This window comes from Lissotriton helveticus, chromosome 2_1 (genome assembly GCF_964261635.1).
Source record: "Lissotriton helveticus chromosome 2_1, aLisHel1.1, whole genome shotgun sequence".
NCBI lineage: Eukaryota > Metazoa > Chordata > Amphibia > Caudata > Salamandridae > Lissotriton > Lissotriton helveticus.
This window is the reverse complement of record NC_136059.1, coordinates 355,570,451-355,582,746: the sequence shown is the minus strand read 5'-3', so window position 1 is coordinate 355,582,746 and position 12,296 is coordinate 355,570,451. Positions and strand designations below refer to the sequence as shown.

The 12,296-nt window shown below is 51.6% G+C and overlaps 1 protein-coding gene across 14 annotated transcripts in view; it reads right to left on the bottom strand.

Moving 5' to 3' along the window:
- The window catches only part of NIPBL (NIPBL cohesin loading factor), a 1,942,504-nt gene that overhangs the window by 1,155,375 nt on the left and 774,833 nt on the right, over positions 1-12,296 (bottom strand). The gene's annotated exons all lie outside the window — the stretch shown is intronic.

The window sequence follows — 12,296 nt, the reverse complement described above, 5'->3', positions numbered from 1 at the left end:
GGCAAAGGGTCCACGACCCCACCCCGCCCTGTTTGTTGCAGTACCACATGGCGGTGGTGTTGTCCGTGAACACTTGCACTACACTCCCCTGGACAGAGGGGAGGAATGCCTTCAGTGCTAGACGAATCGCCCGCAGCTCCAAAAGGTTGATATGGAGCCGGGACTCCGCCGGAGACCAGAGGCCTTTGATCTCCGCCTCTCCCATGTGGCCTCCCCAGCCCTGGAGGGACGCGTCCGTCACAACTACGTGCTCCGGTTGGGGAAGGGAGAGGGATCTGCTGTGACCCAATCGCTGTCCGTGAGCCACCACTGCAGCTGTCTCTCAGTGCCCTCCGAGATCAGGACATGGTCGGACAGATTGCCCTGATGCTGGGCCCACTGAAACTTCAGGTCCCACTGCAGAGCCCGCATCCGCCACCGGGCATGATGCACCAGAAGGATGCAGGAGGCCATCAGCCGCAGCGTCAACCTGACCGAGACCCGGGATAAAGGCTGAAAGTGTGGAATCAGAGCCTGAATATCCCGGACCCTCTGTTCGGGAGGATAAACCCGAAACTGCGCCGAGTCGAGAACCGCTCCGATGAAGAGGAGCTTCTGAGAGGGGCACAGGTGTGACTTTGGCACATTGATGGAAAACCCCAGCTGGTGCAGGAGGTCTGCCGTCGTCTGGAGGTGGCTGACGACTGTCTAGGGCGAGCCCGCCTTCAACAACCAGTCCTCGAGGTAGGGGAAGACTGAAACCCCTACCCTGCGCAGATGAGCTGCGACCACCGCCATCACCTTTGTGAACACCCGTGGGGCGCTGGTAAGGCCGAAGGGGAGCACGGTAAACTGAAAGTGCTCGTGGCCAACCGTGAACCGCAGGTAGCGCCGGTGGGCCGGCAGGACGGGGATGTGGAAATAAGCGTCCTGCAAGTCCAACGCTACCATCCAGTCTCCTGGGTCCAGGGCAGCCAAGACCTGAGCCAGTGTCAGCATTTTGAACCTCTCCTTCCGGAGGAAGCTGTTGACGTTCCATAGATCCAAGATAGGGCGTAGGCCCCCTTTGCCCTTCTTGGGTACCAGAAAGTAGTGGGAGTAGCAACCACACCCTACTTCTGGCCCAGGAACGCGCTCGATGGCCCTCTTGGCCACGAGGGCCGTAACTTCCTCTTGCAGAAGTCGCAAATGATCCCTCGATACGCGGTGGTATTGCGGTTGCATGGCTGGAGGGGTCGCCTCGAAGGGGAGGGAGTAGCCCCTTCGGACGATTTGCAGCACCCACTTGTCCGATGTGACAGTGCGCCAGTGGAGGAGGTGATGGCGAACCCTGCCCCCCACTGGCGTCACATGGGCCTGAAAGCACGGACTAGGAGGGTTTTGAGGCGGATGCTGCGGGGGAAGGTGTGGACTGACCTCGCCGTTGCCCCCTACTGCCACCACGGCGGTTTCCACGGCCGCCAACGCGTTGAATATTACCCTACAGTGCGTGGCTGGCAGCACGTGCGGGGACGCCCTTTCCTTGGCCACGAAAGGAGCGAAAGGCACCCATTTGCTGGCGCGGGCCGAGAGGCCCAAGGACCTGGCCGTAGCCTTGGAGTCCTTAAAGCGCTGAAGCGCATGGTCTGCCTTGTCGCCAAAAAGGCGACGGCCATCAAACGGCATGATCATGAGTGTATTCTGGACATCGGCTGAGAAGTTGGCGGACCTCTACCAGGCGTGGCGACGAATCGCCACCATCGTTGCCATCGCTCTGCCCAGTGAGTCGGTGGTATCCAGCCCACACCGGATAGAATACAGAGCCGCATCTCTCCCTTCCACAAGGGCCTGGCCGAGTTGAGCCCGTACCTCCAACAGGCATTCTGGCAGCACGTCCGCGTCCGTATCCCACAGAGAGTGGGTATAGCGGCCCAAGAGGCATGCGGTGTTGCAAGACCGCAGTCCCAGACTCAGGGAGGAGAATACCTTTTTGCCGTATTGCTCATACCTCTTGGATTCCCTGTCAGGCGGAACCGACGGGAATGCGGTCTGGGAATTGGAGGCCTGGATCACCAGGCTCTCAGGGGTGGGGTGGGTGGACAGGAAACAAGGGTCGCCCGGGGACGGGCGGTGTCGTCTGGACACGTTCCTATCTACAGGCGAACCTGTAGCGGGCCTGGACGAAGTGCCCAAAAGAACGTCGGTCAAGGCCTCATTAAACGGCAGCAGAGGCTCAGCCGAGCTTGACTGCGGTTTAAGGACCTCAGTGAGGAGGTTAGTACTCAGCGCCGCGACGGGGAGTTCAAGGCCCAAGGCCTTGGCCGCCCGCGTCAGCACCACACTGTAGGTTGCCCCCTCCTCTGTAGCCACGGTAGGAGGTGAGACAAAACCAGTGTCTGGCGAGGTGTCCAGACCACTGGCATCCCCAAGTCCACCTGTCCAGTCCTCCTGGGACTGACACTCCCATGTCAGAGGGTCCTCAGACCCCTCCCAAGTCTCCTCATCACCCATCTCCTGGTACTCAGGCGTGTCAAATGATGGGGCCGGCTCATTGAAGTATAACTCTCCAAACGGCGTCGAGAGCGGCGCCGGAACCGGATCAAGGGAGGCATCGGGGACGGCGCCCACCGAAGACGGCCCCGAAGGTGACACCTGAGGTACCGTCGCCGGTGAGGTCGTTAGGTCAACCGGCAACGACCCGGATCCAGAAGCGGATCCAGTGGGGCCCTGCAGCGCCGAGCCCGAAGAAGCCAGCGGCGTCGGGCCGAAGCACCCGACCCGCTAGGGCCCCCAGACGGGTCCACTGGGCCCGAAGGTGCCGCAGAGCCCGTCGGAGGTGTGAGAGACCTCATGACCATGAGGAAACGTTTGATCTCCTCCGGCGTCGCGTTTGGCCCAGGGACCGGAGGGTGTGGGGCCGGACGAGACGCCCGCGACTCTGACGGAGCCGCGCGGGCATTGTCACCCGAACCTCTGGCCGCGTCGTGCGAGCGTCGGGGGGGAGTCGGAAGAGCGATGACGTCTCTTCGACTTCTTATGCTTACCTGACGACTTCAACCCTGAGGAGTGATGTCGACTCTCGAAGCTATGGTGGCTCCGATCCCGCGACCGGTCCCTCGGCCTCCGTCCGGACCGGGACCTTTCACGGCACGGGGCCGACTGCCGGAGCTCGAGTCGCTTGCGGGACTGCTCACGCCTAGCTTTCGAAGTCAGGGCCTGGCAGTCGGAGCAGGTCTTGTCGTCATGATCGACGCCGAGACAGTGGAGACACCGACGGTGAGGGTCCGTGACCGACAGTCGGTCGCAATCCTCACAAGGCTTAAAACCTGGCATCCCTACCGGCACCGTTCGGAGTCGAAGACTCGAAAGAATGATCAAAAAGGATCGTAAAAGTTTTAGTCAAAAAATGACTACGGTACCACTTTTTCTGGATCAGCGCTGCTGGCGCGGAAAAAAGAAGAACTGACGTCAGCACGCACGACGGACGCGGAGCCGCAGACGACGCCTACCGACGCGCAAGGGTACTGCTACGCAAAAATTTACGGATCCAGTCTGACGCCTGTGGATATTCTAAGGTAAGGAATCTAATACTAAACTGTTTCTTTCGGATTTAAGGTTTGGAATGTTTGATATCAAATGTCTCATTGATAAACCCAAACTGATTCCAGTGATGGATTTACCAATATGTGCACCCAGAAGGCACCTTAGAGGTATGCCCTGAAAACCTACCAGCTTCTTGGGTGCTCCCTGACTGCTTTCTGCCAGCCTACCACTCGAGGCACTGTTCTGACATCCTAGGGTGAAAGCCTTTGCTCTCTGGAGTCCCAGAACGAGACTAAGCTGGCAAGAGGGTGTAACACCCCCCCTCTCACAAAACAACCTGCTGATTAGCCTTCCTAGGCCAGCAAGCTTCATAGAGCTGCCGCGTTTGTTGGGCAAATCTGGCTCCCCCTCACACAATATGAAGCTGACCCCCTTGTCTAAAGCCCCCTTGGCACCTGGACAGATGGTAAAATTAGCAAGTCAGGTAGCCGTGCCTCCCCCCAGGATATTTCTTTGGATTTCTGAGACAGGGTTATGCCGACTTCCCACAGGAAGTGGTAATATAGGGGTCGTAGTGACCCCAGGGGTCGGCAGCCCACTGGCTACCACCCTACACTACCAAAACACCCTTAAATTCAGTATTTAGGGGAGTCCCTGGCACCAAAGTAGTAGATCCTAATTACCAAAGAAGAGAGCAGGCACCGAAGAGCTGCAAAAGCAGAGAGGAGCGAAGCAGCAGCTGACCTGGTAACAGCCCTACCAGCCTGTCTGCATCCCTCATCGAAAACTGCGCCAAAGTGGACTCATCCTGCAGCTGTTAACTCCAGAAACTTGGAAGGACTGCCTGTCTTTGAAGAACAACCAAGACCACCTCTACGACAGTGTACCTGTTCCCTGCATCTTGCAGCAATTCCAAAAGAAAGGACTCTGAGGCCCCCCGAAACCGCCAAAACCAGACACCTCAAGCCACCACTGCACTGTCGCTCCAAGACCGAGTGGAAATGGGCCAACAGTGCCAACTAGCCCCTGGCCATATGGTTTAGAGGTGACCCCCTGATTCGCAGTCCGAATTGGTCATCAGATTGGACAGAATTTCCCTTTATGCCGACGATATTTTACTTTACTTGGCCCGACCCCTACTACGGTTTCTTTATGGTACTCGGCAACTGCAGCGTTGGGTTGGAAAGGCAAGATTACTGAGGGCACCCCGATGCTTGAGGCTATTCAGCTAGGCATGCTCTCGCAGTTCCAAGGGTTTGATAAATGGGATTTAATTAGCCTTTCGACGGTGGGTGACCTTTGGAGGGTGCCCAGTTTGGTGATTTACAACAGCAATACCATCTTCAGGCGGGGAAAACTTTCCGGTACCTTCAGGTACGTAGTGCATTGAAAAGGCGTTGCCTAGAGGCTTTGATCTGCCTGTTTCCTCACTGTTAGAGGATAGATTATTGGATGACTACCTCGCAGAACGAGCTATTTCCTTGACGTACCGTAAGATTCTTAATACTATGCCCAACTCTATGGGTAAATTACAGGCAAAATGGAATGAAGAGGTGGGAGAGTTTGATGCCGAAGAGTGGAGGGAGGCCTTGGCATCACCTCAGGAGGTGGAGATCTGATCACGTTTTAAATTAATACAGCTTAAACTACTTCATAGAGCATACTACACCAGTTGACTATGTGCAGAGAGCTCTACAATCAAAAGAAGTCTTGCACGACGTTGTCGTAAAGTACCGATTCATGATTTTACTGCCAAATCCTGCTGAAAGTGTCTGCCTACATATTTGCACACCTCGAAGGTGAATTGTCGTGATCCACAAGTTTTTGGCTACAAAACAACTCCAAATTGCTTGGGCTTCAGGGGCTAAAGGTCTGGACCATGTCGCCCACTTGTTGGGGCAATACATGGTGGTGGTATTGTCCATCTGAACAAGCAGGGGCTGGGTCTTGAATGTCTGGTGAAACGCTTCAGCACAAGGTGGACAGCCCAGAGCTCGAGGAGACTGATTTAAGTAGACAACTTATAGAGCGCACAAATGCGGAGGTGTATTGGCACTACGTGTAGCAGAGGAGCAAATAGCGGTGGGGTGCAAACGACTTCATTCCCTTGTAGGGAAAAGCCAGGTCTTAAGCATTTTCCTGAACCGGGATCTGGAATTTTGACAACTAATACTGGCAGGGAGTTCATGGGAAACTTCTACCTCCCCATCTGGCCTTCTGGAGCCTGGGGACCTAAACTAGACTAATCCTTTGTTGGCAGATCTAAGCTTCCAATTTGGTAAATACCACTGAAAAAGTTTCTGAAGGTCGCCAGACCCTCCCACCATACAGTGCTTTATGCACCAGGCATAAAGCCTTGAACTCAATGCGCTGCTTGATTGGTAGCAAATAAAGCTCCCTAATGCTACTTGAGATATGATTGTATTTTGAAATATTGAGCCGCAGTCAAGCCGCTGCATTTTGTAGTGACTGAAGTTTGTCAACACCCAGAAAGAGTGCATCACAGTAGTCGATAAGGGAGAGGTCTAGCACAACTATAACCACTTCTCTGAGGTCTAAAGGGATACAAGGTAGGACTTAACACAGGATTTTCAACGGATAAAAGTAGGATGATGTCAAGTGATTGATGTCCTCCTTAACTTTGCCGGACAGATCAAACAGAAATCCTAGGTTCCTAACCACTACCAAGGGATTTGTGCAGTGACCTGCTTCTGCCGGCCACCAAGATTGATCCCAAAGTGTTAGCCCTGTCCCAAACTCCATGACCTCCGTTTTGGCTGTGTTTATTTGAGATGTGATATTTCATCTTGTTCGGAGACCATGTGCCTTGAATTTGGAGATAATCCATGAGGGCAACCAATGCCAGCAACGGTGCCTCTGTCACTATGGTTTGAGAGGGCGCCGGTTGGAGGGAAAGCCTCCTGTGAAGGAGAGAAGGAGACTGGTCAAAGAGCACCAACATGTCAGAGATTGCTTCACATGAGGGGGGTTGGGGGTAAATGATCTTGTCTTCAGTTGCCTGGTCCCACTGGTCCCCGAGACATTCCTGCAGGGGATATATGTGGAGGCATGCATGCGGAGTGAGAAATATACATGAGACCATGGAGCTGAGGAAGGAAGACACTGACTTCACTATGAGGTAAGAGGCTTTCATTAGGGAGTGACATCTCAGACGGATCGAATGGTAGCCCTTACGTATTGCAGAGTCTCAACCGGGGTGGAGAATGACTAGTTGTGGTTGATGTGACGACCAAACAGTTGAAGGGCATTGCATGTTTAGTTGAAATGTCGCAGGGCTTCCTGTTAAGTTGACACCTTGATTAACCAATCATCTAGATCGGGATGGACGATTATTTGTCATCTCCTGAAATGAGCAGTAACTACTGCCATGCACTTCAAAAGGGTTCTGGGAGCTGACAAAGCAGAATGGAAGGACTTGGTATTGATAGTGGTCCTGCCCCACGACAAAATTCGAGAATGTGCTATGTTTCTTTACGAAGGATACATGACAATATACATTTTCGCGTTCTATGGAACAGAGCCAATCCCCTTGGTGTAGTTGAGAATAAATTGGATATAATGACAGCATCCAAAAACGTTCTCGCCAAATCCATTTGAAGGCTACATTTAAGGGGAGAATGGGTCTGAATTTGTCCTGGTCTTTTATCTTCTTCAGAAACGATATAGAGTATATAGATGCCTGTACCCCTTTGTTTGGGACGACCTCCAACGCACGCATCTGTAGCAAGATGAGGACTTCACCCCGAAGCATATGCAGATGATGGCTGGATGGTTTTGGTGGTATGGTTGGAGGAGGACTGGTGAATATGAGACAATAGTCATTTTTTGAACAATATTCAAAACCCATGCATCTTGTGATTGATTTTCTTGCCACTGACAAAGTGTGAGTGGGTAACAAAAGAGGGGGAAGGAAAGATTCAAGGTTTGGCACCGGTTGTGGGTTTACTTCTTTGTGAGAGCTGTTGGGAAGAATACCTGTAGGAGAGTAGGATCTGCTTTCATGGTTACACCCACTTTTTGCTTGGTGTCAGTGTAGGAGAGTGGGGTCTGCAATCCCATGGCCACCCCAGATTTTTGCTTTTTGCTTCACTGATTTACGACTTTCCCTGGCTGTGGGCCTGCTAATCAGACCCACAGCCTAGCTGTTCTCTCTCTAAAAATACAACCATGTACCCTAGGTGCCTTTACCAATTGGTACTGGGCCACCTTATCAGTCCCTGTACAGTATACCTTCGGTATCCAGGGCATAGGTGTACCCAGGGCCTACCAGGGGCTGAAGCATGCATTATGCCACCCCTGGCTGGCCATCTAAACAGACACAACTGGCTGCATGACAGCTGGGGCAAGGTGGTGTAATCACCCTTTGCTTTAGATATAGTCCCCTATATCTAAACCTAAAATGGACACATATATTCCTATCAGTCACTCCTAGAGAAGGCCTTTTCAATCCTGAAGGCAGAGTGCTTGGAATTATGTGAGATGGTGCTCTGGCATGAGCTGAGCCTGTTTGCAGCTTGCGGAACCAAGTCCTAATAGCTGTTCCATGATAACGCTATACCATATACTCTTAAGTGCATTATAATCCTCGCGGTTAAATGCTAACTCTGGTATAACATTATCAAAACATGTCGAGTAAGGTGTCATACGAATTGGAATCCTACCCCCTCGCCACTTCTGGCGACGGGGTAGCATTCCACCCTTCTAGAGGGACACGACATGTATGTAACTGTGAACCCCAGTTAAAGTTAACTCGAGCCTCAGCATCACAAGATGGATGCTGCCACCACAGACACAAGTCTGACCTCCTGCTGCTGGGAGTCCTTCCAGCGAGGGAGGCTCAGACAAAGGGTTTCCTGCCTTGGGAGGTGCTAGCACCACCCCAGACAGGATTTTGTGTATTAGGTAGGCCAAGGCTGAAAGGAATGAGACATGCCTGGGGCACACAAGGTGCCCTGTGCATACACCGGTTCCAACCAGTTGCTGGGTCACTCCAGCCCCAGCTCTGGCGGGAAACCGGACAAAGGATAGGGGGTGTAACCACCCCCCTTCCTGGTCCCACCCAGGGGAGGGACCTAGTCGCAGTGCAGCTCCCTTTAGCTGAATAAAGGTAGGAGCTGGTCCCATTCCCAGTTAGATTAATCTTGACAACTTCCACGAAGAAACTCTTGACCTTCGACCTCCTGAACATCAGAAGACTGAAGAATCTCCCCTATGGTCAGGGAGTGACCATCCTGCTTCGCAGGCACCATCAAGCTCCTGTGCGGTTTGCTGCAAGTCCTTCCTTCCCGGAATCCGACGACCCAGCTCAACGAGACCCGGACCTCCAGACCCCTCTGACCTCTACCCACATCCACAGCACAGCTGGGACCCGTGGGTGCGACGAGCAACGTGGAGACGGCCATCTTGAAGAAACCTGCACAGTGCTTCCAGCACAACCACCGAGGGACCCTCGAGTAAGTGCATCGGGGACTGAGAAGCCCCACACCAACACAGCACCTGCATCCAAGACCAGCCCCCCCCAGCCTCCACGAGATCTGTGTGGGGCCCTTTTTCCTGGTTGCTGCCTTCACTGTTGTCTGGTCACTTGTCGGCTGGCTCGTGACCTCTGAGACGACGACCCGAAGATTTCAACACTGCTAGTCTGGTCCCCCAGACTGGCCCTTGCTTCCTTGTGAAAGAGAAGCACCCCGGACCCTCCTGGTCCGCACCAGACGCCATCTTTGTTCCACCGCATGGCTTGCACTAGCCAAGGCCTGTTGACCAGATCGACGATCCAACACCGCCATCAGCAGCAGACTACGTGGGACAGCTCGTGCCTCCAGCCTGGTCGTAAAGAACAGCTCCTGGTCCGCGCAGCTACAGAGAGAAGCGACCCTTCCTTCCCCTGAGCACGGCGACAGCATCTGGTTCCCTCCTGGTTCCAGCACCGTCACTGGCTAGTGACCAAGACTCTGTCCCCTTCCCTTTCAGGACTTCTCCTTCCTAGTTCCATCCTTGGAACCACCGGACTCCTCCATCTGGCTGCCTGCCAGCAACTCTTTGTTTCAGGCATCACCGGGAGCAACGCAGCGAACCAGACACCACTTCAGCCCTATGCACCCGCAGCCTGTGGGTTAGGTAACTAAAGCTTCTAGGTGCTGAAGTCAGTGTCCACTATCCTAGTGTCCAGGTCCACTGTTTTCCCTCCATCCAGCCGGGTTCGTCCGGAATCCGTAACTTTGTAAACTGTAGTATCCATAGACGTTGGTACGCATCCCGCGTGAGAGTTTCCACTCTGCACGTGAGTCCCGTGGGCCTCCTGCTCCTTACTTACCTAGTTCGTAGCGTAGTCCCAGCGATCCTCCAGCCTCTGGATCTCCTTACAGTACTTTCCTTCCTCGCATTCCATTGTTTTTAGTATATGGTTTGTCGTGCCCCTAAGGCACACGTGTAAATATTGTGCTAACTCGTATTTCCTTCTTAGTATTGTCATGTGCTTAGCCCTCTGATCTCATAAAGAGTTCAGAGGTGTTGTTATTAATAAATATATTGTTTATTTTCATAACAACCTGTGTGGTGTCCTTTCATCTGTTATTCAAGGGGTTATATTGTGGTAAAACAGCTGGCTTCACATGCCAAAAGAGTTTAGCCTAAGACTGCTTTGTCCATGCTACCATTAGGATAGCTGGTCTATAAGGTTGACTTACAACCAATCACCATAAGGGTTGTTTGGTATGATATATGATGCTCACTAGTTCTAGTGATCACCTTGTATCAGGCCAACTTCTCACAGTCAGTGTGTTTTTGACCTAGTAAGCTGGGATCCAGCTAATCAGGACCCCAGCAACTGGGATCACCCCTACATTGACATGGTAAGTACTTTTCTATCTCCACAATTGGTTACTGGTGTACCCTTGTAAGTATCTGGTATATGGTACTAAGAAACGCAGGGGATAGGTACTCCCATTGACTGCAGCATGTATTGTGCCACCCATGGGAGTTCACTTAAACTGTGACTACAGGCCTGCCATTGAAGCCTGTGTGACTTGGTGCTTGCATCTCTCACGACAGATATGTTTACTTATATCTGAGGTTACTGCACTTAAAACCTATACGTCACCCCAATGGCAGGCTCTTCAGCCCTGAGGGTAGGGAGCTTGGTTATAAGTGTGATGGTGCCCCTACATGAGCAGGGCCCCTACAAACCCCACACTCTATTCCCCAGGCTTTGTAAGTGCGGTCAGCCATTTTTAGAAATATAGTGGACAGTCATAACGTGATGTCTTACTATTTAGCGGCTGCCCCAAACCCGGTCATGTTGGAATCATACCCCAAAACAGATTTCAGTGTTGGAAGTATGACTCCATGTACTGGGAACCCCCGCTGTACTCCGGGTAACAGCTTTTCAAGGTCTGCAAGCAAGCTAGTGCTGCTGCCAAACACAGACCCGATTCTGCCCTCCTGCTGCTGAGTCAAGCTCGAGCAGAGAAGCTTGCAGTAGTTTTCCTTCGAAGAAGTCTTTCCTAGTCTCGAGATAAGGCGGAGACTCCTTTCGGTGATAGCACGCATGGGCATCTACTCCACTGTTTGATTGTTTTCTTGCAAGAGGGTGATAATGGAGTAAGGAAGTATATAGATGTCCATGAGTATAAATGCATAATGAAGAACTGCAACTATTGGTATTCAGAGAGGCGGGTGGGCGCATGTGAATCTAGAGCTCTACATGCCAAGAACAGATGCTTACTGGGTAAGTAACATTATCCGTTCGAGGCATGTGTGCTGTAGATACACATGCTTTGCATAGACTATAAAGCAGTATACTCCCAAAGTGGTGGCTAACCTGTAGGTGTTGCAGATGTTTGGAACAGTATTTTAAGTACGCTTGGCCTACATTTGCTTGTTAACGTGCTAGCACATCTATCCAATAGTGTTTGGTAAATGTGTGTGTTGTAGACCATGTAGCTGCTTTACATATGTCAGCTAGCAGAATGTTACCTATAAAAAAGCCCACAGAAGCCCCCATTTTGCGAGGGGAATGCGCTCTAGGGGGAATAGTTAAAGTTCTTTTAGCTTTAGCATAGCATGTTTGAATGCATTTGACAGTCCATCTGGCAATACCAGATTTAGCGATATGATTGCCTTTGTGACGTGGGGCTAATGCAACAAACAGTTGTTTCGTTTTGCCAAAGTCTTTTGTCTTATCTATGTCGTACATTAAAGCTCTTAACATCATGTGTGTGAAGAGCTCGTTCTGCTACGGAATAAGGTTGAGGAAAGAAAACTGGAAGCTCAACTTATTGGATTATTTGAAAAGCAGAAACTACTTTGGGAAGATATTTAGGGTTGGTGCGGAGAACTATCCTGTCCTTGCGTTGTTAAAAGAAGGGTTCTTCTAAAGTTAATGCGAGTAGCTCACCAACTCTCCTCAGTGATGTGATGGCAATGTGGAAAGCAACTTTTCATGAGGGGAATTGCAAAAGGCACTTGTGCAATGGTCAAAACGTGGACTCATGAGCCTTGTGATAATGTTGAGATTCCACACTGGGCAGGAGGAATCGTGGTGGTAATACTCTTTTTAAACCTTCCATGAAAATTTTAATTACTGGAACTTTGAATAGTGACAGATGTTGCCTATTTTGTAAGTAGGCAGCTACTGCTGCAAGGTGCAAACGTATAGACGTATACGCCTGTCCTGTTCGCTGTAAATGTAACAGGTAACAGATAATGTTTTGTATGGAAGCATCTAAGGGATTGATTTTGTTATTGCAGTATAAAACACATCTTTTCCATTTTGC